This window comes from Schistocerca serialis, unplaced genomic scaffold (assembly GCF_023864345.2).
Source record: "Schistocerca serialis cubense isolate TAMUIC-IGC-003099 unplaced genomic scaffold, iqSchSeri2.2 HiC_scaffold_1393, whole genome shotgun sequence".
NCBI lineage: Eukaryota > Metazoa > Arthropoda > Insecta > Orthoptera > Acrididae > Schistocerca > Schistocerca serialis.
In genome coordinates, this window is record NW_026047617.1 from 23,421,171 (window position 1) to 23,447,311 (window position 26,141).

The following is a 26,141-nucleotide window of genomic DNA, read 5'->3' on the forward strand; positions in this document are numbered from 1 at the left end:
GGCTGGAGGCCAATGTATTGAATCTCGACGCAATATGGGTGTTCCATCGTCATTAGAAAGTTCTGATCGTTGCAATTAACTATCAGTTCTTCGTCCGATTCGAAAATCTATACTCACTGGAGACGGGCCATGAGGTGCCCGAAGCAGCAATATCCCCTTAAGGACAAGTCTTCTGGAGGACGATGTATTGATTCGCGACGCAATTTGAGTGCTCCATCGTCATTTGGAGGCCCTGAACGTTATAATTAACTCTCAGTTTTGCGTCGGATTCGAAAATGTAGAATCATCGGAGGTTGACCATACGGTGCCGGAGGTAGCGATATCCCCTTGGAGACAAGTCGGCTGGAGGACGATGTATTGAATCTCGACGCAGTTTGAGTGTTCCATCGTCATTAGGAGGCACTGAACGTTGCAATTAACTATCAGTTTCTTGTCGGAATCGAAAATCTAGACTCACAGGAGACGGACCATACGGCGCCCGAGGCAGGAAAGTCCCATTGGAGACAAGTCGGCTTGAGGCCGACGTATTGAATCTCGACGCAATTTGAGTGTTCCATCGTCATTAGGAGGCCCTGAACATTACAATTAACTATCTATTTTGCGTCGGATTCTAAAATCTAGACTCATAGGAGAACGACTATAAGGTGCCCGAGGCATCAATAGACCCTTGGAGACAAATCGGCTGAATGACGATGTATTGAATCCCCACGTAATTTGAGTGTTCCATCGACATTAGGAGGCGCTGAGCGTTACAATTAACTATCAGTTATGCGTCGTATTCGAAAATCTAGACTCACAGGAGAACGACCGTAAGGTGCCCGAGGCAGCAATATACCCTTGGAGACAAGGCGGCTGGAGGACCATGTATTGAATCTCGACGCAATTTGAGTGTTCCATCGTCATTAGGAGGCGCTGAACGTTACAATTATTAGCCAGTTTCGCGTCAGATTCGAAATTCTAGACTCACAGGAGAACGACCATATGGCGCTCGAGCTAGCAATACCCCTTGGAGACAAGTTGGCTGGAGGACGATGTATTGAACCTCGACGCAATTTGAGTGTTCCATCGTCATTAGGAGGCCCTGAACGTTACAATTAACTATCAGTTACTTGTCGGAATCAAAAATCTAGACTCACTGGAGAGCGACCATAAGGAGCCCGAGGCAGCAATATCCCCATGGAGACAAGTCTGCTGGAGGACGATGTATTGAATCTCGTCGCAATTTTAGTGTTCCATCGTCATTAGGAGGCCCTGAACGTTACAATTAACTATCAGTTTTGCGTCGGATTCGAAAATATAGACTCACAGGAGAACGATCATAAGGTGCCCCAGGCAGCAATAGACCCTTGGAGACAAGTCGGCTGGAGGACGATGTATTGGATCCGAACGCAATTTGAGTGTTTCATCGTAACTAGGAGGCCCTGAAAGTTACAGTTAACTATCAGTTTTGCGTCGGGTTCAAAAATCTAGACTCACTGGAGACGGACCATATGGTGCCCGAGGCAGCAATGTGCTCTTGGAGACAAGTCGGCTGGAATCCGATGTATTGAATCTGGACTCAAATTGAGTGTTCCATCGTCATTAGAAGGCCCTGAACATTACAATTAACTATCTGTTTTGCGTCGGATTTTAAAATCTAGACTCATAGGGGAACGACCATAAGGTGCCCGAGGCAGCAATAGACCCTTGGAGACAAATCGGCTGAATGACGATGTATTGAATCTGGACTCAATTTGAGTGTTCCATCGTCATTAGGAGGCCCTGAACGTTACAATTATTAATCAGTTTCGCGTCAGATTCGAAAATCTAGACTCACAGGAAACGACCATAAGGAGCCCGAGGCAGCAATATCCCCTTGTAGACAAGTCGGTTGGAGGACGATATATTGTCTCTCGACGCAATTTGAGTGTTCCATCGACATTATGAGGCACTGAACGTTACAAAAACTATAATTTTTGCGTCGGATTCGAAAATCTAGACTCACAGGAGACGGACCATATGGTGCCCCGAGGCAGCAATACCCCTTGGAGACAAGTTGGCTGAAGGACGATGTATTGAACCTCGACGCAATTTGAGTGTTCCATCGTCATTAGGAGGCCCTGAACATTACAATTAACTATCAGTTTCTTGTCTGAATCGAAAATCTAGACTCACAAGAGACGGACAATATGGTGCCCGAGGCAGCCATACCCCTTGGAGACAAGTCGGCTGGAGGCCGATGTATTGAATCTCGACGCAATTTGAGTGTTCCATCGTCATTAGGAGGCCCTGAACGTTACAATTAACTATCAGTTTCTTGTCGGAATCGAAAATCTAGACTCACAGGAGACGGACCATATGGTGCCCGAGGCAGCAATGTCCCATTGGAGACAAGTCGGCTGGAGGCCGACGTATTGAATCTCGACGCAATTTGAGTGTTCCATCGTACACCATGAACCATGGACCTTGCCGTTGGTGGGGAGGCTTGCGTGCCTCAGCGATACAGATAGCCGTACCGTAGGTGTAACCACAACGGATGGGTATCTGTTGAGTGGCCAGACAAACGTGTGGTTCCTGAAGAGAGGTAGCTGCCTTTTCAGTAGTTGCAAGGGCAACAGTCTGGATGATTGACTGATCTGGCCTTGTAACAATAACCAAAACGGCCTTGCTGTGCTGGTACTGCGAACGGCTGAAAGCAAGGGGAAACTACAGCCGTAATTTTTCCCGAGGGCATGCAGCTTTACTGTATGATTACATGATGATGGCGTCCTCTTGGGTAAAATATTCCGGAGGTAAAATAGTCCCCCATTCGGATCTCCGGGCGGGGACTACTCAAGAGGATGTCGTTATCAGGAGAAAGAAAACTGGCGTTCTGCGGATCGGAGCGTGGAATGTCAGATCCCTTAATCGGGCAGGTAGGTTAGAAAATTTAAAAAGGGAAATGGATAGGTTGAAGTTAGATATAGTGGGAATTAGTGAAGTTCGGTGGCAGGAGGAACAAGACTTCTGGTCAGGTGACTACAGGGTTATAAACACAAATTCAAATAGGGGTAATGCAGGAGTAGGTTTAATAATGAATAGGAAAATAGGAATGCGGGGAAGCTACTACAAACAGCATAGTGAACGCATTATTATTGTCCAAGATAGATACGAAGCCCACGCCTACTACAGTAGTTCAAGTTTATATGCCAACTAGCTCTGCAGATGACGAAGAAATTGAAGAAATGTATGATGAAATAAAAGAAATTATTCAGATTGTGAAGGGAGACGAAAATTTAATAGTCATGGGTGGCTGGAATTCGAGTGTAGGAAAAGGGAGAGAAGGAAACATAGTATGTGAATATGGATTGGGGGACAGAAATGAAAGAGGAAGCCGCCTGGTCGAATTTTGCACAGAGCACAACATAATCATAACTAACACTTGGTTTAAGAATCATGAAAGAAGGTTGTATACATGGAAGAACCCTGGAGATACTAAAAGGTATCAGATAGATTATATAATGGTAAGACAGAGATTTAGGAACCAGGTTTTAAATTGTAAGACATTTCCAGGGGCAGATGTGGACTCTGACCAGAATCTATTGGTTATGACCTGTAGATTAAAACTGAAGAAACTGCAAAAAGGTGGGAATTTAAGGAGATGGGACCTGGATAAACTAAAAGAACCAGAGGTTGCACAGAGATTCAGGGAGAGCATAAGGGAGCAATTGACAGGAATGGGGGAAATAAATACAGTAGAAGAAGAATGGGTAGCTTTGAGGGATGAAGTAGTGAAGGCAGCAGAGGATCAAGTAGGTAAAAAGACGAGGGCTAGTAGAAATCCTTGGGTAACAGAAGAAATATTGAATTTAATTGATGAAAGGAGAAAATATAAAAATGCAGTAAGTGAAACAGGCAAAAAGGAACACAAACGTCTCAAAAATGAGATCGACAGGAAGTGCAAAATGGCTAAGCAGGGATGGCTAGAGGACAAATGTAAGGATGTAGAGGCCTATCTCACTAGGGGTAAGAAAGATACCGCCTACAGGAAAATTAAAGAGACCTTTGGAGATAAGAGAACGACTTGTATGAATATCAAGAGCTCAGATGGAAACCCAGTTCTAAGCAAAGAAGGGAAAGCAGAAAGTTGGAAGGAGTATGTAGAGGGTCTATACAAGGGCGATGTACTTGAGGACAATATTATGGAAATGGAAGAGGATGTAGATGAAGATGAAACGGGAGATATGATACTGCGTCAAGAGTTTGACAGAGCACTGAAAGACCTGAGTCGAAACAAGGCCCACGGAGTAGACAATATTCCATTGGAACTACTGACGGCCGTGGGAGAGCCAGTCCTGACAAAACTCTACCATCTGGTGAGCAAGATGTATGAAACAGGCGAAATACCCTCAGACTTCAAGAAGAATGTAATAATTCCAATCCCAAAGAAAGCAGGTGTTGACAGATGTGAAAATTACCGAACTATCAGCTTAATAAGTCACAGCTGCAAAATGCTAACACGAATTCTTTACAGACGAATGGAAAAACTAGTAGAAGCCAACCTCGGGGAAGATCAGTTTGGATTCCGTAGAAACACTGGAACACGTGGGGCAATACTGACCTTACGACTTATCTTAGCAGAAAGATTAAGGAAAGGCAAACCTACGTTTCTAGCATTTGTAGACTTAGAGAAAGCTTTTGACAATGTTGACTGGAATACTCTCTTTCAAATTCTAAAGGTGGCAGGGGTAAAATACAGGGAGCGAAAGGCTATTTACAATTTGTACAGAAACCAGATGGCAGTTATAAGAGTCGAGGGACATGAAAGGGAAGCAGTGGTTGGGAAGGGAGTAAGACAGGGTTGTAGCCTCTCCCCGATGTTGTTCAATCTGTATATTGAGCAAGCAGTAAAGGAAACAAAAGAAAAATTCGGAGTAGGTATTAAAATTCATGGAGAAGAAATAAAAACTTTGAGGTTCGCCGATGACATTGTAATTCTGTCAGAGACAGCAAAGGACTTGGAAGAGAAGTTGAATGGAATGGACAGTGTCTTGAAAGGAGGATATAAGATGAACACCAACAAAAGCAAAACAAGGATAATGGAATGTAGTCTAATTAAGTCGGGTGATGCTGAGGGAATTAGATTAGGAAATGAGGCACTTAAAGTAGTAAAGGAGTTTTGCTATTTGGGGAGCAAAATAACTGATGATGGTCGAAGTAGAGAGGATATAAAATGTAGGCTGGCAATGGCAAGAAAAGCGTTTCTGAAGAAGAGAAATTTGTTAACATCCAGTATAGATTTAAGTGTCTGGAAGTCATTTCTGAAAGTATTCGTATGGAGTGTAGCCATGTATGGAAGTGAAACATGGACGATAAATAGTTTGGACAAGAAGAGAATAGAAGCTTTCGAAATGTGGTGCTACAGAAGAATGCTGAAGATTAGATGGGTAGATCACATAACTAATGAGGAAGTATTGAATTGGATTGGGGAGAAGAGAAGTTTGTGGCACAACTTGACCAGAAGAAGGGATCGGTTGGTAGGACATGTTCTGAGGCATCAAGGGATCACCAATTTAGTATTGGAGGGCAGCGTGGAGGGTAAAAATCGTAGAGGGAGACCAAGAGATGAATACACTAAGCAGATTCAGAAGGATGTAGGTTGCAGTAGGTACTGGGAGATGAAAAAGCTTGCACAGGATAGAGTAGCATGGAGAGCTGCATCAAACCAGTCTCAGGACTGAAGACCACAACAACAACAACTTCGTCATTAGGAGGCCCTGAACATTACAATTAACTATCTATTTTGCGTCGGATTCTAAAATCTAGACTCATAGGGGAACGACCATAAGGTGCCCGAGGCACCAATAGACCCTTGGAGACAAATCGGCTGAATGACGATGTATTGAATCTCGACGCTATTTGAGTGTTCCATCGTCATTAGGAGGCGCTGAACGTTACAATTAACTATAATTGTTGCGTCGGATTCGAAAATCTAGACTTACAGGAGACGACCATATGGCGCCCGAGGTAGCAATACCCCTTGGAGACTAGTTGGCTGGAGGACGATGTATTGAACCTCGACGCAATTTGAGTGTTGCATCGTCATTAGGAGGCCCTGAACGTTACAATTAACTATCAGTTTTGCGTCGGATTCTAAAATGTAGAATCACCGGAGACGGACCATACGGTGCCCGAAGCAGCAATATCCCCTTGGAGACCAGTCCGCTGGAGGACGATGTATGAATCGCGACGCAATTTGAGTGCTCCATCGTCATTAGGAGGCCCTGAACGTTACAATTAACTATCAGTTTTGCGTCGGATTCGAAAATGTAGAATCACCGGAGACGGACCATACGGTGCCCGAGGTAGCGATATCCCCTTCGAGACAAGTCGGCTGGAGGACGATGTATTGAATCTCGACGCAATTTGAGTGTTCCATCGTCATTAGGAGGCCCTGAACGTTACAATTAACTATCAGTTTTGCGTCGGATTCGAAAATCTAGACACACAGGAGAAGGACCATATGGTGCCCGAGGCAGCAATATCACCTTGGAGATATGTCGACTGGAGGACTGTAGCGAGAGCACCAGCAGCAGCGAGTACTGTTTGTATAAAGCGTTTATTTTGCATTTTGTTTACGACCTTCCACTAAGGAAGGGATTCTATTTGTGTTTATCTGCTCTGCATAGTAACTAACGGTTCTTGATAAAACTTTACGTAGTTTTCGTGTTAGATTTCTTAGTGTTTTGTTGCTCGTTTAGAACAGAAAGCGCCCTAAAACCGTCTTTTGTTTGTTTCGCGGCCGTTAGCCACTAGTCACTTGAATCAGCAGTTGTCTTGTGACAGCCAGAGCGAGAGCACCAGCAGCAGCGAGTACTGTTTGTATAAAGCGTTTTTGTACTTATTTGCTGCGCTTAGCTTTTAAATAATTTTTCTGGGAAAACCTAGCGTAGTTTTCGCGTCTCGTATTTCAGTGAGTGTTTCTTGATTATCAGAGTAGCTCATCAGAAGATTATCTTGGGAATTTGTCACCGTATAGAGTAGGGTAAACATAGTCTTGTGTAGGGACTGTGGTTGTTGTGAGCGGACGCAAGGAGAATTGGCCACTCTTCGGAGGCAGGTGGAGGCTTTGTCTGTTAGGCTCATCGAGCTCGAGGCGCAGGCGTCGGCTCGTAGTGGCGTTGGGGCAACTGTGGTGAGACCTATGCCTACTTCGGTGGCCTTGGAATCACATGGAACCCCTGATGTCGCTGCGTCTTCCGGCAGTGAGCATCTTACCGGTCAGCCATCAGTCCAGGGTGAATGGCGGACAGTGGTGGGCTCGCGCGTGCCTGGCCGAAAGGCGAAGGTGGGATCTGGCCGCGTGGCAGCTGCCTTACCCCTTTCCAACAGGTACGGGGTGCTTCCTAGTGGTGATGACATCGTTTCCGAGCCACCGCAGGATGCCTCGCCTGTTGGGCCAGTGGCCGATTCTCCGGCAATGTCCCGACAGTCACAGAGGGCGGGTCTATTAGTTATAGGGAGCTCCAACGTTAGGCGGGTTATGGAGCCCCTTAGGAAAATAGCGGGTAGGTCGGGGAAGAATGCCAGTGTGCACTCGGTGTGCTTGCCGGGGGGTCTCGTCCGTAATGTGGAGGAGGCCCTTCCGGCAGCTATTGAACGCACTGGGTGTGACCGGTTGCAGATAGTAGCACATGTCGGAACGAATGACGCCTGCCGCTTGGGTTCTGAGGCCATCCTTGGTTCCTTCCGGCGGCTGGCTGATTTGGTGAAGACAACCAGCATCGCACGCGGAGTGCAAGCTGAGCTTAATATCTGCAGCATAGTGCCCAGAGTCGATCGCGGTCCTCTGGTTTGGAGCCGTGTGGAGGGTCTAAACCAGAGGCTCAGACGACTCTGCGATTATAATGGTTGCAAATTCATCGACCTCCGTTATTGGGTGGAGAACTGTCGGGCCCTCCTAGACAGGTCAGCCGTGCACTACACACCGGAAGCAGCTACTAGGGTAGCAGAGTACGTGTGGCGTGCACACGGGGGTTTTTTAGGTTAGAGGGACCCCCCCTTGGGCGAAACGATAAAATACCTGACGGTTTACCAGAGAGGACATTATCATCGTTGATAAAGAACGTCCATCCTCAGAGACCAAAAACAGGAAAAGTTAACGTAATATTGGTAAACTGCAGGAGTATCCAGGGCAAGGTTCCTGAATTAGTATCTCTTATTGAAGGAAATAGTGCGCATATAGTATTAGGAACGGTAAGTTGGTTAAAACCGGAAGTGAACAGTAACGAAATCCTAGACACAGAATGGAATATATACCGCAAGGATAGGATAAACGCCAATGGTGGAGGAGTATTTATAGCAGTAAAGAATTCAATAATATCCAGTGAAGTTATTAGCGAATGCGAATGTGAAATAATCTGGGTTAAGTTAAGTATCAAAGGTGGGTCAGATATGATAGTCGGATGCTTCTATAGACCACCTGCATCAGCAACCGTAGTAGTTGAGCGCCTCAGAGAGAACCTGCAGAACGTCGTGAAGAAGTTTCGTGATCATACTATTGTAATAGGGGGAGACTTCAATCTACCAGGTATAGAATGGGATAGTCACACAATCAGAACTGGAGCCAGGGACAGAGACTCTTGTGACATTATCCTGACTGCCTTGTCCGAGAGTTACTTCGAGCAGATAGATAGAGAACCAACTCGTGAAGCTAACGTTTTAGACCTCATAGCAACAAATAGACCGGAACTTTTCGACTCCGTGAATGTAGAAGAGGGTATCAGTGATCATAAGTCAGTGGTTGCATCAATGACTACAAGTGTAATAAGAAATGCCAAGAAAGGAAGGAAAATATATTTGCTTAACAAGAGTGATGGGGCACAAATCGCAGAATATCTGAGTGACCACCATCAAACGTTCATTTCTGAGGAAGAGGATGTGGAACAAAAATGGAAAAAATTCAGAAACATCGTCCAGTACGCCTTAGATAAGTTCGTACCGACAAAGGTCCAAAGCGAGGGGAAAGATCCACCGTGGTATAACAATCATGTACGAAAGGTACTACGGAAACAAAGAAAGCTTCATCATAGGTTTAAGAGTAGTCGAATCATAGCTGATAAGGAAAAGCTGAACGAAGCGAAAAAGAGCGTAAAGAGAGCAATGAGAGAAGCATTCAACGAATTCGAACATAAAACATTGGCAAACAATCTAAACAAGAACCCTAAAAAGTTTTGGTCATATGTAAAATCGGTAAGCGGATCTAAATCCCCTATTCAGTTACTCGTTGACCACGATGGCACCGAAACAGAGGACGACCGAAGAAAGGCAGAAATACTGAATTCAGTGTTCCGAAACTGTTTCACTGCGGAAAATCGTAACACGGTCCCTGACTTCAGCCGTCGCACGGACGCCAAAATGGAAAATATTGAAATAAACGATATCGGAATTGAAAAACAACTGCTATCACTTAGTAGCGGAAAAGCATCCGGACCAGACGAGATACCCTTAAGATTCTACAGTGATTATGCTAAAGAACTTGCCCCCTTTCTATCAGCAATTTATCGTAGATCGCTGGAAGAACGTAAAGTACCTAGCGACTGGAAGAAAGCGCAGGTCGTTCCCATTTTCAAGATGGGTCATAAATCAGATGCGAATAATTATAGGCCTATTTCGCTTACGTCAATCTGTTGTAGAATAATGGAACATGTTTTGTGTTCTCGTATTATGACGTTCTTAGATAATACAAATCTCCTTCATCATAACCAACATGGATTCCGCAAACAGAGATCATGTGAAACTCAGCTCGCCCTATTTACCCAAGAAATTCACAGTGCCGTAGACACTGGCGAGCAGATTGATGCCGTATTCCTGGACTTCAGGAAGGCATTTGATACGGTTCCGCACTTACGTTTAGTGAAAAAAATACGAGCTTACGGAATATCTGACCAGGTTTGTGATTGGATTCAGGATTTCCTAGAAGAAAGAACACAACATGTCATTCTTAACGGTTCAAAATCTGCAGATGTAGAGGTAATTTCGGGAGTACCGCAGGGAAGCGTGATAGGACCTTTATTGTTTACAATATACATAAATGACTTAGTTGACAACATCGGTAGCTCCGTGAGGCTATTTGCAGATTACACGGTTGTCTTCAAGAAAATAGCAACATCAGAAGACTCGTACGTACTCCAGGAGGACCTGCAGAGGATTAATGCATGGTGCGACAGCTGGCAGCTTTCCCTAAACGTAGATAAATGTAATATAATGCGCATACATAGGGGCAGAAATCCATTCCAGTACGATTATGCCATAGGTGGTAAATCACTGGAAGCGGTAACGACCGTAAAATACTTAGGAGTTACTATCCGGAGCGATCTGAAGTGGAATGATCACATAAAACAAATAGTGGGAAAAGCAGGCGCCAGGTTGAGATTCATAGGAAGAATTCTAAGAAAATGTGACTCATCGACGAAAGAAGTAGCTTACAAAACGCTTGTTCGTCCGATTCTTGAGTATTGCTCATCAGTATGGGACACTTACCAGGTTGGATTAATAGAAGAGATAGACATGATCCAGCGAAAAGCAGCGCGATTCGTCATGGGGACATTTAGTCAGCGCGAGAGCGTTACGGAGATGCTGAACAAGCTCCAGTGGCGGACACTTCAAGAAAGGCGTTACGCAATACGGAGAGGTTAACTATAGAAATTACGAGAGAGCACATTCCGGGAAGAGATGGGCAACATATTACTACCGCCCACATATATCTCGCGTAATGATCACAACGAGCAGATCCGAGAAATTAGAGCAAATACGGAGACTTACAAGCAGTCGTTCTTCCCACGCACAATTCGTGAATGGAACAGGGAAGGGGGGATCAGATAGTGGTACAATAAGTACCCTCCGCCACACACCGTAAGGTGGCTCGCGGAGTATAGATGTAGATGTAGATGTAGATCTCGACGCAATTTGAGAGTTCCATCGTCATTTGGAGGCGCTGAATATTACAATTAACTATCAGTTATGCGTCGGATTCGAAATTCTAGACTCACAGGAGAACGAGCATAAGGTGCCCGAGGCAGCAATAGACTCTTGGAGACAAGTCGGCTGGAGGCCGATGTATTGAATCTCGACGCAATTTGAGTGTTCCATTATAATTAGAAGGCCCTGAACGTTACAATTAACTATCGTTTTTGCGTCGTATTCGAAAATCTAGACTCACAGGAGACGGACCACAAGCAGCCCTATGCAGCAATATCCCCTAGTAGACGTCGGCTGGCGGATGATGTATTGACTCTCGACGCATTTGAGTGTTCCATCGTCATTAGGAGGCGCTGAACGTTACAATTAACTATCATTTTAGCGTCGGATTCAAAAATCTAGACTCAGAGGAGAAGGATCATATGGTGCCCGAGACAGCAATATCCCTTGGAGACAAGTCGGCTGGAAGCCGATGTATTGAATCTCGACGCAATTTGAGTGTTCCATCGTCTTTAGATGGCCGTGAACGTTACTATTAACTATCAGTTTTGCGTCGGGTTCAAAAATCTAGACTCACAGGAGAACGATCATAAGGTGCCCCAGGCAGCAATAGACCCTTGGAGACAAGTCGGCTGGAGGACGATGTATTGGATCGCGACGCAATTTGAGTGTTTCATCGTAACTAGGAGGCCCTGAAAGTTACAATTAACTATCAGTATTTCGTCGGATTCGAAAATCTAGACTCACATGAGAAGGATCAAATGGTGCACGAGACAGCAACATCCCCTTGTAGACAAGTCGGTTGTAGGCCGATGTATTGAATCTCGACGCAATTTGAGTGTTCCATCGTCAATAGGTGGCCCTGAACGTTACAAATAACTATCAGTTTTGCGTCGGATTCGAAAATCTAGACTCACATGAGAAGGATCAAATGGTGCACGAGACAGCAACATTCCCTTGTAGACAAGTCGGTTGTAGACCGATGTATTGAATCTCGGCGCAATTTGAGTGTTCCATCGTCATTAGGTGGCCCTGAACGTTACAATTAACTATCAGATTTGCGTCGGATTTGAAAATCTAGATTCACTGGAGACGGACCACAAGGTGCCCCAGGCAGCAATAGACCCTTGGAGACAAGTCTTCTGGAAAAGGACGTATTGGATCGCGACGCAATTAGAGTATTCCATCGTTATTAGGAGGCCCTGAACGTTACAATTAACTATCAGTTTTTCGTCGCATTCGAAAATCTAGACTCACTGGAGACGGCCCAAAAGGTGCCCGAGGAAGCAATATCCCCTTGGTGACCAGTCCTCTGGAGGACGATGTATTGAATCGCGACGCAATTTTAGTGCTCCATCGTCATTAGAAGGCCCTGAACGATACAATTAACTATCAGTTTCGCGTCGGATTCGAAAATCTAGACTCTCTGGAGAAGGACAATATGGTGCCCGAGGCAGCAATTTCCCCTTGGAGACAAGTCGGCTGTAGGACGATGTATTGAATCTCGACGCAATTAGAGTGTTCCATCGTCATTCGGAGGCGCTGAACGTTACAATTCACTATCAGTTATGCGTCGGATTCGAAAATCTAGACCCACGGGAGCACCACCATAAGGTGCCCGAGGCAGCAACAGACCCTTGGAGACAAGTCGGCTGGAGGCCGATGTATTGAATCTCGACGCAATTTGAGTGTTCCATCGTCATTAGGAGGCCTCGAACGTTACAATTAACTATCATTTTTGCGTCGGATTCGAAAATCTAGACTCACAGGAGAACGACCATAAGGTGCCCGAAGCAGCAATATACCCTTGCAGACAAGTCGGCTGGAGGACGATGTATTGACTCTCGAAGCATTTCAGTGTTCCATCGTCATTAGGAGGCGCTGAACGCTACAATTAACTAACATTTTAGCGTCGGATTCGAAAATCTAGACTCACAGGAGAAGGATCAAATGGTGCCCGAGACAGCAACATCCCCTTGGAGTCAAGTCGGCTTGAGGCCGATGTATTGAATCTCGACGCAATTTGAGTGTTCCATCGTCATTAGAAGGCGCTGAACGTTGCAATTAACTATCAGTTATTCGTCGGATTCGAAAATCTAGACTCACAGGAGACGGACCATATGGTGCCCGAGGCAGCAATGTCCCATTGGAGACAAGTCGGCTGGAGGCCGACGTATTGAATCTCGACGCAATTTGAGTGTTCCATCGTCATTCGGAGGCCCTGAACATTACAATTAACTACCTATTTTGCGTCGGATTCCAAAATCTAGACTCATAGGGGAACGACCACAAGGTGCCCGAGGCATCAATAGACCCTTGGAGACAAATCGGCTGATTGACGATGTTTTAAATCTCGACGCAATTTGAGTGATCCATCGTCATTAGGAAGATCTGAACGTTACAATTATTAGTCAGTTTCGCGTCAGATTCGAAAATCTAGACTCACAGGAGAACGACCATAGGGAACCCGAGGCAGCAATATCCCCTTGTAGCCAAGTCGGTTGAAGGACGATGTATTGACTCACAACGCAATTTGAGTGTTCCATCGTCATTAGGATGCGCTGAACGTTACAATTAACTATAATTGTTGCGTCGGATTCGAAAATCTAGACTCACAGGAGAAGGTTCATATGGTGCCCGAGACAGCAATATCTCTTGGAGACAAGTCGGCTGGAAGCCGATGTATTGAATCTCGATGCAATTTGAGTGTTCCATCGTCTTTAGGTGGCCGTGAACGTTACAATTAACTATCAGTTTTTCGTCCGGTTCGAAAACCTAGACTTACAGGAAAACGACCACAATGTACCCGAGGCAGCAATAGACATTTAGAGACAAGTCGGCTGGAGGCCGATGCATTGAATCTCGACGCAATTTGAGTGTTCAATCGTCATTAGGAGGCGCTGAACGTTGCAATTAACTATCAGTTAAACGACGGATTCGAAAATCTAGACTCACAGGAGATCGACCATAAGGTGCCCTAGGCAGCAATAGACCCTTGGAGACAAGTCGGCTGAAGGCCGATGTATTGAATCTCGACGCAATTTGAGTGTTCCATCGTCATTAGGAGGCCCTGAACGTTACAATTAACTATCAATTTCGCGTCGCATTCGAAAATCTAGACTCACAGGAGACGGACCACATGGAGCCCGAGGCACCAATATCCCCTTGTAGACAAGTCGCCTGGAGATCGATGTATTGACTCTCGACGCATTTTGAGTGTTCCATCGTCATTAGGATGCGCTGAAGGTTACAATTAACTATCATTTTTGCGTCGGATTCGAAAATCTAGACTCTCAGGAGACGGACAATATGGTGCCCGAGGCAGCAATATCCCCTTGGAGACAAGTCGGCTGGAGGCCGATGTATTGAATCTCGACGCAATTTGAGTGATCCATCGTCATTAGTAGGCCCTGAACGTTACAATTAACTATCAATTTCGCGTCGCATTCGAAAATCTAGACTCACAGGAGACGGACCACATGGAGCCCGAGGCACCAATATCCCCTTGTAGACAAGTCGCCTGGAGATCGTAGTATTGACTCTCGACGCAATTTCAGAGCTCCATCGTCAAGAGGAAGCCCTGAACGTTACAATTAACAATCATTTTCGTGTCGGATTCGAAATTCTAGACTCACAAGTGAGCGACCATGAGGAGACCGAGGCAGCAATATCCCCATGGAGACAAGTCGGCTGGAGGACGATGTATTGAATCTCGACCCAATTTAAGAGTTCCATCGTCATTAGGAGGCCCTGAACGTTACAATTAACTATCAGTTTTGCGTCGGATTCGAAAATATAGACTCACAGGAGAACGATCATAAGGTGCCCCAGGCAGCAATAGATCCTTGGAGACAAGTCGGCTGGAGGACGATGTATTGGATCACGACGCAATTTGAGTGTTTCATCGTAACTAGGAGGCCCTGAAAGTTATAATTAACTATCAGTTTTTCGTCGGATTCGAAATTCAAGACTCACTGGAGACGGACCATAAGGTGCCCGAACCAGCAATATTCCCTTGGAGACAAGTCGGCATGAGGGCGATGTATTGAATCTCGACGCAATTTGAGTGCTCCATCGTCAACAGGAGGCCCTGAATGTTACAATTAACTATCAGTTTTGCGTCGGATTCGAAAATGTAGAATCACCGGAGACGGACAATGTGGTGCCCGAGTCAGCGATATCCCCTTGGAGAAAAGTCTGCTGGAGGACGATGTATTGAATCTCGACGCAATTTGAGTGTTCCATCGTCATTAAAAGGCCCTGAACGTTACAATTAACTATCTGTTGTGCGTCGGATTCGAAAATCTAGACTCACAAGAGAACGACCATAAGGTGCCCGAGGCAGCAATAGACCCTTGGAGACAAGTCGGCTGGAGGACGATGTATTGAATCTCGACGCAATTTGAGTGTTCCATCGTTATTAGGAGGCGCTGAACGTTGCAAATAACTTTCAGTAATGCGTCGGATTCGAAAATCTAGACTCACAGGAGAACGACCACAAGGTGCCCGAGGCAGCAATAGACCCTTGGAGACAAGTTGGCTGGTGGCTGATAAATTGAATATCGACGCAATTTGAGTGTTCCATCGTCATTAGGGGGCTCTAAACGTTACAATTAACTATCAGTTTTGCGTCGCATTCGAAAATCTAGACTCACAGGAGAACGACAATAAAGTGCCCGAGGAGCAATAGGCCCTTGGAGACAAGTCGCCTGGAGGCCGATGAATTGAATCTCGACGCAATTTGAGTGTTCCATCGTCATTAGGAGGCCCTGAACGTAACAATTAACTATCAGTTTTGCGTCGAATTCGAAAATCTAGACTCACAGGAGAACGACTATAAAGTGCCCGAGGAGCAATAGACCCTTGGAGACAAGTTGCCTGAAGGACGATGTATTCAATCTCGACGCAATTTGAGTGTTCCATCGCCATTAAAGGGCCCTGAACGTTACAACTAACTATGTTTCGCGTCGGATTCAAAAATCTAGACTCACAGGAGACGGACCACAAGGAGACCTATGCAGCAATATCCCCTTGTAGACATGTCGGGTGGAGGACGATGTATAGGCTCTCGACGCATTTGAGTGTTCCATCGTCATTAGGAGGCGCTGAACGTTAGAATTAACTATAATTTTAGCGTCGGATTCGAAAATCTAGACTCACAGGAGAAGGATCATATGGTGCCCGAGACAGCAATATCCCTTGGAGACAAGTCGGCTGGAAGCCGATGTATTGAATCTCGATGCAATTTGAGTGTTCCATCGTCTTTAGGTGGCCGTGAACGTTACAATTAACTATCAGTTTTGCGGCGGGTTCGAAAACCTAGACTCACAGGAAAACGACCACAATGTACCCGAGGCAGCAATAGACATTTAGAGACAAGTCGGCTGGAGGCCGATGTATTGAATCTCGACGCAATTTGAGTGTTCCATCGTCATTAGGAGGCCCTGAACGTTACAATTAACTATCAGTTTCGCGTTGCATTCGAAAATCTAGACTCACGGGAGACGGACCACATGGAGCCCAAGGCACCAATATCCCCTTGTAGTCAAGTCGCTTGGTGGTCGATGTATTGACTCTCGACGCAATTTGAGTGTTCCATCGTCATTAGGAGGCGCTGAAGGTTACAATTAACTATCATATTTGCGTCGGATTCGAAAATCGAGACTCTCAGGAGAAGGACAATATGGTGCCCGAGGCAGCAATAGATCCTTGGAGACAACTCGGCTGGAGGACGATGTATTGGATCGCGACGCAATTTGAGTGTTTCATCGTAACTAGTAGGCCCTGAAAGATATAGTTATCAGTTTTTCGTCGGATTCGAAATACTAGACTCACTGGAGACGGACCATAAGGTGCCCGAAACAGCAATATCCCCTTGGTGACCAGTCCGCTGGAGGACGATGTATTGAATCGCGACGCAAATTGAGTGCTCCATCGTCATTAGGAGGCGCTGAACGTTACAATTAACTATCAGTTATGCGTCGGATTCGAAAATGTAGACTCACAGGAGCACCACCATAAGGGCCCCTAGGCAGCAACACACCCTTGGAGACAAGTCGGCTGGAGGCCGACGTATTGAATCTCGACGCAATTTGAGTGTTCCATCGTCATTAGGTGGCCCTGAACGTTACAATTAACTATCAGTTTTGCGTCGGATTCGAAAATCTAGACTCACATGAGAAGGATCAAATGGTGCACGAGACAGCAACATCCCCTTGTAGACAAGTCGGTTGTAGGCCGATGTATTGAATCTCGGCACAATTTGAGTGTTCCATCGTCATTAGCTGGCCCTGAACGTTGCAATTAACTATCAGATTTGCGTCGGATTCGAAAATCTAGATTCACTGGAGACGGACCACAAGGTGCCCCAGGCAGCAATAGACCCTTGGAGACAAGTCTTCTGGAAAAGGATGTATTGGATCGCGACGCAATTAAAGTGTTCCATCGTTATTAGGAGGCTCTGAACGATACAATTAACTATCAGTTTTTCGTCGCATTCGAAAATCTAGACTCACTGGAGACGGCCCACAAGGTGCCCGAGGAAGCAATATCCCCTTGGTGAACAGTCCTCTGGAGGACGATGTATTGAATCGCGACGCAATTTGAGTGCTCCATCGTCATTAGGAGGCTATGAACGTTACAATTAAGTATCAGTTTCGCGTCGGATTCGAAAATCTAGACTCTCAGGAGAAGGACAATATGGTGCCCGAGGCAGCAATTTCCCCTTGGAGACAAGTCGGCTGGAGGACGATGTATTGAATCTCGACGCAATTAGAGTGTTCAATCGTCATTAGGAGGCGCTGAACGTTACAATTAACTATCAGTTATGCGTCGGATACGAAAATCTAGACCCAGAGGAGTATGACCATAAGGTGCTCGAGGCAGCAACAGACCCTTGGAGACAAGTCGGCTGGAGGCCGATGTATTGAATCTCGACGCAATTTGAGTGTTCCATCGTCATTAGGAGTCCCCGAACGTTACAATTAACTATAATTTTTGCATCGGATTCGAAAATCTAGACTCATAGGAGAACGACCATAAGGTGCCCGAAGCAGCAATATACCCTTGGAGACAAGTTGGCTGGAGGACGATGTATTGGATCGCGACGCAATTTGAGTGTTCCATCGTAACTGGGAGGCCCTGAAAGTTACAATTAACTATCAGTTTTTCGTCGGATTCGAAAATCTAGACTGACTGGAGACGGACCATAAGGTGCCCGAGGCAGCAATATCGCCTTGGAGAGCAGTCCGCTGCAGGACGATGTATTGAATCGCGACGCAATTTGAGTGCTTCATCGTCATTAGGAGGCCTCGCACGTTACAATTAACTATCAGTTTCGCGTCGGATTCGAAAATCTAGACTCACAGGAGAAGGACCATATGGTGCCCGAGGCAGCCATACCCCTTGGAGGCAAGTTGGCTGGAGGCCGATGTATTGAATCTCGACGCAATTTGAGTGTTCCATCGTCATTAGGAAGATCTGAACGTTACAATTATTAGTTAGTTTCACGTCAGATTCGAAAATCTAGACTCACAGGAGAACGACCATAAGGAGCCCGTGGCAGCAATACCCCTTGGAGACAAGTTGGCTGGAGGACGATGTATTGAACCTCGACGCAATTTGAGTGTTCCATCGTCATTAGGAGGCCCTGAACGTTACAATTAACTATCAGTTTCGCGTCGCATTTCAAAATCTAGACTCACAGGAGACGGACCACATGGAGCCCGAGGCACCAATATCCCCTTGTAGTCAAGTCGCCTGGTGGTCGATGTATTGACTCTCGACGCAATTTGAGTGGTCCATCGTCATTAGGAGGCGCTGAAGGTTACAATTAACTATCATTTTTGCGTCGGAATCGAAAATCGAGACTCACATGAGAAGGATCAAATGGTGCACGAGACAGCATCATCGCCTTGTAGACAAGTCGGTTGTAGGCCGATGTATTGAATCTCGGCGCAATTTGAGTGTTCCATCGTCATTAGGTGGCACTGAACGTTACAATTAACTATCAGATTTGCGTCGGATTCGAAAATGTAGAATCACCGGAGACGGACAATGTGGTGCCCGAGTCAGCGATATCCCCTTGGAGAAAAGTCTGCTGGAGGACGATGTATTGAATCTCGACGCAATTTGAGTGTTCCATCGTCATTAAAAGGCCCTGAACGTTACAATTAACTATCTGTTGTGCGTCGGATTCGAAAATCTAGACTCACAAGAGAACGACAATAAAGTGCCCGAGGAGCAATGGGCCCTTGGAGACAAGTCGCCTGGAGGCCGATGAATTGAATCTCGACGCAATTTGAGTGTTCCATCGCCATTAAAAGGCCCTGAACGTTACAACTAACTATGTTTCGCGTCGGATTCAAAAATCTAGACTCACAGGAGACGGACCACAAGGAGACCTATGCAGCAATATCCCCTTGTAGACATGTCGGGTGGAGGACGATGTATAGGCTCTCGACGCATTTGAGTGTTCCATCGTCATTAGGAGGCGCTGAACGTTAGAATTAACTATAATTTTAGCGTCGGATTCGAAAATCTAGACTCACAGGAGAAGGATCATATGGTGCCCGAGACAGCAATATCCCTTGGAGACAAGTCGGCTGGAAGCCGATGTATTGAATCTCGATGCAATTTGAGTGTTCCATCGTCTTTAGGTGGCCGTGAACGTTACTATTAACTATCAGTTTTGCGGCGGGTTCGAAAACCTAGACTCACAGGAAAACGACCACAATGTACCCGAGGCAGCAATAGACATTTAGAGACAAGTCGGCTGGAGGCCGATGAATTGAATCTCGACGCAATTTGAGTGTTCCTTCGTCATTAGGAGGCCCTGAACGTTACAATTAACTATCAGTTTCGCGTCGCATTCGAAAATCTAGACTCACGGGAGACGGACCACATGGAGCCCGAGGCACCAATATCCCCTTGTAGTCAAGTCGCTTGGTGGTCGATGTATTGACTCTCGACGCAATTTGAGTGTTCCATCGTCATTAGGAGGCGCTGAAGTTTACAATTAACTATCATTTTTGCGTCGGATTTGAAAATCGAGACTCAAAGGAGAAGGACAATATGGTGCCCGAAGCAGCAATAGATCCTTGGAGACAAGTCGGCTGGAGGACGATGTATTGGATCGCGACGCAATTTGAGTGTTTCATAGTAACTAGGAGGCCCTGAAAGATATAGTTATCAGTTTTTCGTCGGATTCGAAATTCTAGACTCACTGGAGACGGACCATAAGGTGCCCGAAACAGCAATATCCCCTTGGTGACCAGTCCGCTGGAGGACGATGTATTGAATCGCGACGCAAATTGAGTGCTCCATCGTCATTAGGAGGCGCTGAACGTTACAATTAACTATCAGTTATGCGTCGGATTCGAAAATCTAGACTCACAGGAGCACCACCATAAGGGCCCCTAGGCAGCAACAGACCCTTGGAGACAAGTCGGCTGGAGGCCGATGTATTGAATCTCGACGCAATTTGAGTGTTCCATCGTCATTAGGTGTCCCTGAACGTTACAATTAACTATCAGTTTTGCGTCGGATTCGAAAATCTAGAGTCACATGAGAAGGATCAAATGGTGCACGAGACAGCAACATCCCCTTGTAGACAAGTCGGTTGTAGGCCGATGTATTGAATCTCGGCACAATTTGAGTGTTCCATCGTCATTAGCTGGCCCTGAACGTTACAATTAACTATCAGTTTCGCGTCGCATTTCAAAATCTAGACTCACAGGAGACGGACGACATGGAGCCCGAGGCACCAATATCCCCTTGTAGTCAAGTCGCCTGGTGGTCGATGTATTGACTCTCGACGCAATTTGAGTGGTCCATCGTCATTAGGAGGCGCTGAAGGTTACAATTAACTATCATTTTTGCGTCGGAATCGAAAATCGAGACTCTCAGGAGAAGGACAATATGGTGCCCGAGGCAGCAATAGATCCTTGGAGACAAGTCGGCTGGAGGACACTGTATTGGATCGCGACGCAATTTGAGTGTTTCATCGTAACTAGGAGGCCCTGAAAGGAATAATTAACTATCAGTTTTTCGTCGGATTCTAAATTCTAGACTCACTTGAGACGGACCATAAGGTGCCCGAAGCAGCAATATTCCCTTGGTGACCAGTCCGCTGGAGGACGATGTATTGAATCGCGCCGCAATTTGAGTGCTCCATCGTCATTAGGAGGCGCTGAAGGTTACAATTAACTATCAGTTTTGCGTCGGATTCGAAAATCTAGACTCCCATGAGAAGGATCAAATGGTGCACGTGACAGCATCATCCCCTTGTAGACAAGTCGGTTGTAGGCCGATGTATTGAATCTCGGCGCAATTTGAGTGTTCCATCGTCATTAGGTGGCCCTGAACGTTACAATTAACTATCAGATTTGCGTCGGATTCGAAAATCTAGATTCAATGGAGACGGACCACAAGGTGCCCCAGGCAGCAATAGACCATTGGAGACAAGTCTTCTGGAAAAGGATGTATTGGATCGCGACGCAATTAGAGTGTTCCATCGTTATTAGGAGGACCTGAACGTTACAATTAACTATCAGTTTTTCGTCGCATTCGAAAATCTAGACTCACTGGAGACGGACCACAAGGTGCCCGAGGAAGCAATATCCCCTTGGTGACCAGTCCTCTGGAGGACGATGTATTGAATCGCGACGCAATTTGAGTGCTCCATCGTCAACAGGAGGCCCTGAATGTTACAATTAACTATCAGTTTTGCGTCGGATTCGAAAATGTAGAATCACCGGAGACGGACAATGTGGTGCCCGAGTCAGCGATATCCCCTTGGAGAAAAGTCTGCTGGAGGACGATGTATTGAATCTCGACGCAATTTGAGTGTTCCATCGTCATTAGGAGGCCCTGAACGTTACAATTAACTATCTGTTGTGCGTCGGATTCGAAAATCTAGACTCACACGAGAACGACCATAAGGTGCCCGAGGCAGCAATAGACCCTTGGAGACAAGTCGGCTGGAGGAGGATGTATTGAATCTCGACGCAATTTGAGTGTTCCATCGTCATTAGGAGGCGCTGAACGTTGCAAATAACTTTCAGTTAAGCGTCGGATTCGAAAATCTAGACTCACAGGAGAACGACCACAAGGTGCCCTAGGCAGCAACAGACACTTGGAGACAAGTCGGCTGGAGGCCGATTTATTGAATCTCGACGCAATTTGAGTGTTCCATCGCCATTAAAAGGCCCTGAACGTTACAACTAACTATGTTTCGCGTCGGATTCAAAAACTAGACTCACAGGAGACGGACCATATGGTGCCCGAGGCAGCAATATCCCCTTGGAGACAAGTCGGCTGGAGGACGATGTATTGAATCTCGACGCAATTTGAGTGTTCCATCGTCATTAGGTGGTACTGAACGTTACAATTAACTATCAGTTTTGCGTCGGATTCGAAAATCTAGACTCACAGGAGAAGGACCATATGGTGCCCGAGGCAGCAATATCATCTTGGAGACATGTCGACTGGAGGACGATGTATCGGATCTCGACGCAATTTGAGAGTTCCATCGTCATTTGGAGGCGCTGAACGTTACAATTAACTATCAGTTATGCGTCGGATTCGAAAATCTAGACTCACAGGAGAACAAGCATAAGGTGCCCGAGGCAGCAATAGACTCTTGGAGACAAGTCGGCTGGAGGCCGATGTATTGAATATCGACGCAATTTGAGTGTTCCATCATCATTAGAAGGCCCTGAACGTTACAATTAACTACCGTTTTTGCGTTGGATTCGAAAATCTAGACTCACAGGAGACGGACCACAAGGAGACCTATGCAGCAATATCCCCTTGTAGACAATTCGGCTGGAGGACGATGTATAGACTCTCGACGCATTTGAGTGTTCCATCGTCATTAGGAGGCGCTGAACGTTACAATTAACTATAATTTTAGCGTCGGATTCGAAAATCTAGACTCACAAGAGAAGGATCATATGGTGCCCGAGATAGCAATATCCCTTGGAGACAAGTCGGCTGGAAGCCGATGTATTGAATCTCGATGCAATTTGAGTGTTCCATCGTCTTTAGGTGGCCGTGAACGTTACAATTAACTATCAGTTTTGCGTCGGGTTCGAAAACCTAGACTCACAGGAAAACGACCACAATGTACCAGAGGCAGCAATAGACATTTAGAAACAAGTCGGCTGGAGGCCGATGTATTGAAGCTCGACGCAATTTCAGTGTTCAATTGTCATTAGGAGGCGCTGAACGTTGCAATTTACTATCAGTTATGCGACGGAATCGAATATCTAGGCTCACAGGAGATCGACAAAAGGTGCCCTAGGCAGCAATAGACCCTTGGAAACAGGTCGGCTGAAAGCCGATGTATTGAATCTCGACGCAATTTGAGTGTTCCATAGTCGTTAGGGGGCTCTAAACGTTACAATTAGCTATCTGTTTTGCGTCGAATTCGAAAATATAGACTCACAGGAGAACGACCACAAAGTGCGCGAGGAGCAATAGACCCTTGGAGACAAGTCGCCTGGAGGCCGATGTATTGTATCTCGACGCAATTTGAGTGTTCCATCGTCATTAGGAGGCCCTGAACGTAACAATTAACTATCAGTTTAGCGTCGAATCCGAAAATCTAGACTCACAGGAGAACGACCATAAATTGCCCGAGGAGCAATAGACCCTTGGAGACAAGTTGCCTGAAGGACGATGTATTCAATCTCGACGCAATTTGAGTGTTCCATCGCCATTAAAAGGCCCTGAACGTTACAACTAACTATGTTTCGCGTCGGATTCAAAAATCTAGACTCACAGGAGACGGACCATATGGTGCCCGAGGCAGCAATATCCCCTTGGAGACAAGTCTGCTGGAGGACGATGTATTGAATCTCGACGCAATTTGAGTGATCCATCGTCATTAGGTGGTACTGAACGTTACAATTAACTATCAGTTTTGCGTCGGATTCGTAAATCTAGACTCACAGGAGAAGGATCATATGGTGCCCGAGGCAGCAATATCGCCTTGGAGACATGTCGACTGGAGGACGATGTATCGTATCTCGACGCAATTTGAGAGTTCCATCGTCATTTGGAGGCGTTGAACGTTACAATTAACTATCAGTTATGCGTCGGATTCGAAAATCTAGACTCACAGGAGAAGGATCATATGGTGCCCGAGACAGCAATATCCCTTGGAGACAAGTCGGCTGGAAGCCTTGTATTGAATCTCGATGCAATTTGCGTGTTCCATCGCCTTTAGGTGGCCGTGAACGTTACAATTAACTATCAGTTTTGCGTCGGGTTCGAAAACCTAGACTCACAGGAAAACGACCACAATGTACCCGAGGCAGCAATAGACATTTAGAGACAAGTCGGCTGGAGGCCGATGTATTGAAGCTCGACGCAATTTGAGTGTTCAATTGTCATTAGGAGGCGCTGAACGTTGCAATTAACTATCAGTAATGCGACGGATTCGAAAATCTAGACTCACAGGAGATCGTCCATAAGGTACCCTAGGCAGCAATAGACCCTTGGAGACAAGTCGGCTGAAAGCCGATGTATTGAATCTCGACGCAATTTGAGTGTTCCATCGTCATTAGGAGGCCCTGAACGTTACAATTAACTATCAGTTTCGCGTCGCATTCGAAAATCTAGACTCACAGGAGACGGACCACATGGAGCCCGAGGCACCAATATCCCCTTGTAGTCAAGTCGCCTGGTGATCGATGTATTGACTCTCGACGCAATTTGAGTGTTCCATCGTCATTAGGAGGCGCTGAAGGTTACAATTAACTATCATTTTTGCGTCGGATTCGAAAATCTAGACTCTCAGGAGAAGGACAATATGGTGCCCGAGGCAGCAATATCCCCTTGGAGACAAGTCGGCTGCAGGCCGATGTATTGAATCTCGACGCAATTTGAGTGTTCCATCGTCATTTGGAAGCCCTGAACGTGACAATTAACAATCAGTTTCACGTCGGATTCGAAACTTTAGACTCACAGGAGAGTGACCATTGGGAGACCGAGGCAGCAATATCCGCATGGAGACAAGTCGGCTGGAGGACGATGTATTGAATCTCGACGCAATTTGAGTGTTCCATCGCCACTAAAAGGCCCTGAACGTTACAACTAACTATGTTTCGTGTCGGATTCAAAAACTAGACTCATAGGAGACGGACCATATGGTGCCCGAGGCAGCAATATCCAATTGGAGACAAGTCGGCTGGAGGACGATGTATTGAATCTCGACGCAATTTGAGTGTACCATCGCCACTAAAAGGCCCTGAACGTTACAACTAACTATGTTTCGTGTCGGATTCAAAAACTAGACTCATAGGAGACGGACCATATGGTGCCCGAGGCAGCAATATCCAATTGGAGACAAGTCGGCTGGAGGACGATGTATTGAATCTCGACGCAATTTGAGTGTACCATCATCATTAGAAGGCCCTGAACGTTACAATTAACTATCGTTTTTGCGTCGGATTCGAAAATCTAGACTCACAGGAGACGGACCACAAGGAGACCTATGCAGCAATATCCCCTTGTAGACAAGTCGGCTGGAGGACGATGTATAGACTCTCGACGCATTTCAATCGTCATTAGGACGCGCTGAAGGTTACAATTAACTATAATTTTAGCGTCGGATTCGAAAATCTAGACTCACAAGAGAAGGATCATATGGTGCCCGAGATAGCAATATCCCTTGGAGACAAGTCGGCTGGAAGCCGATGTATTGAATCTCAATGCAATTTGAGTGTTCCATCGTCATTAGGTGGCCGTGAACGTTACAATTAACTATCAGTTTTGCGTCGGGTTCGAAAACCTAGACTCACAGGAAAACCACCACAATGTACCCGAGGCAGCAATAGACAATTAGAGACAAGTCGGCTGGAGGCCGATGTATTGAAGCTCGACGCAATTTGAGTGTTCAATTGTCATTAGGAGGCGCTGAACGTTGCAATTAACTATCAGTTATGCGACGGAATCGAAAATCTAGACTCACAGGAGATCGACAAAAAGGTGCCCTAGGCAGCAATAGACCCTTGGAGACAGGTTGGCTGAAAGCCGATGTATTGAATCTCGACGCAATTTGAGTGTTCCATCGTCGTTAGGGGGCTCTAAACGTTACAATTAACTATCAGTTTTGCGTCGGATTCGAAAATCTAGACTCACAGGAGAACGACCATAAATTGCCCGAGGAGCAATAGACCCTTGGAGACAAGTCGCCT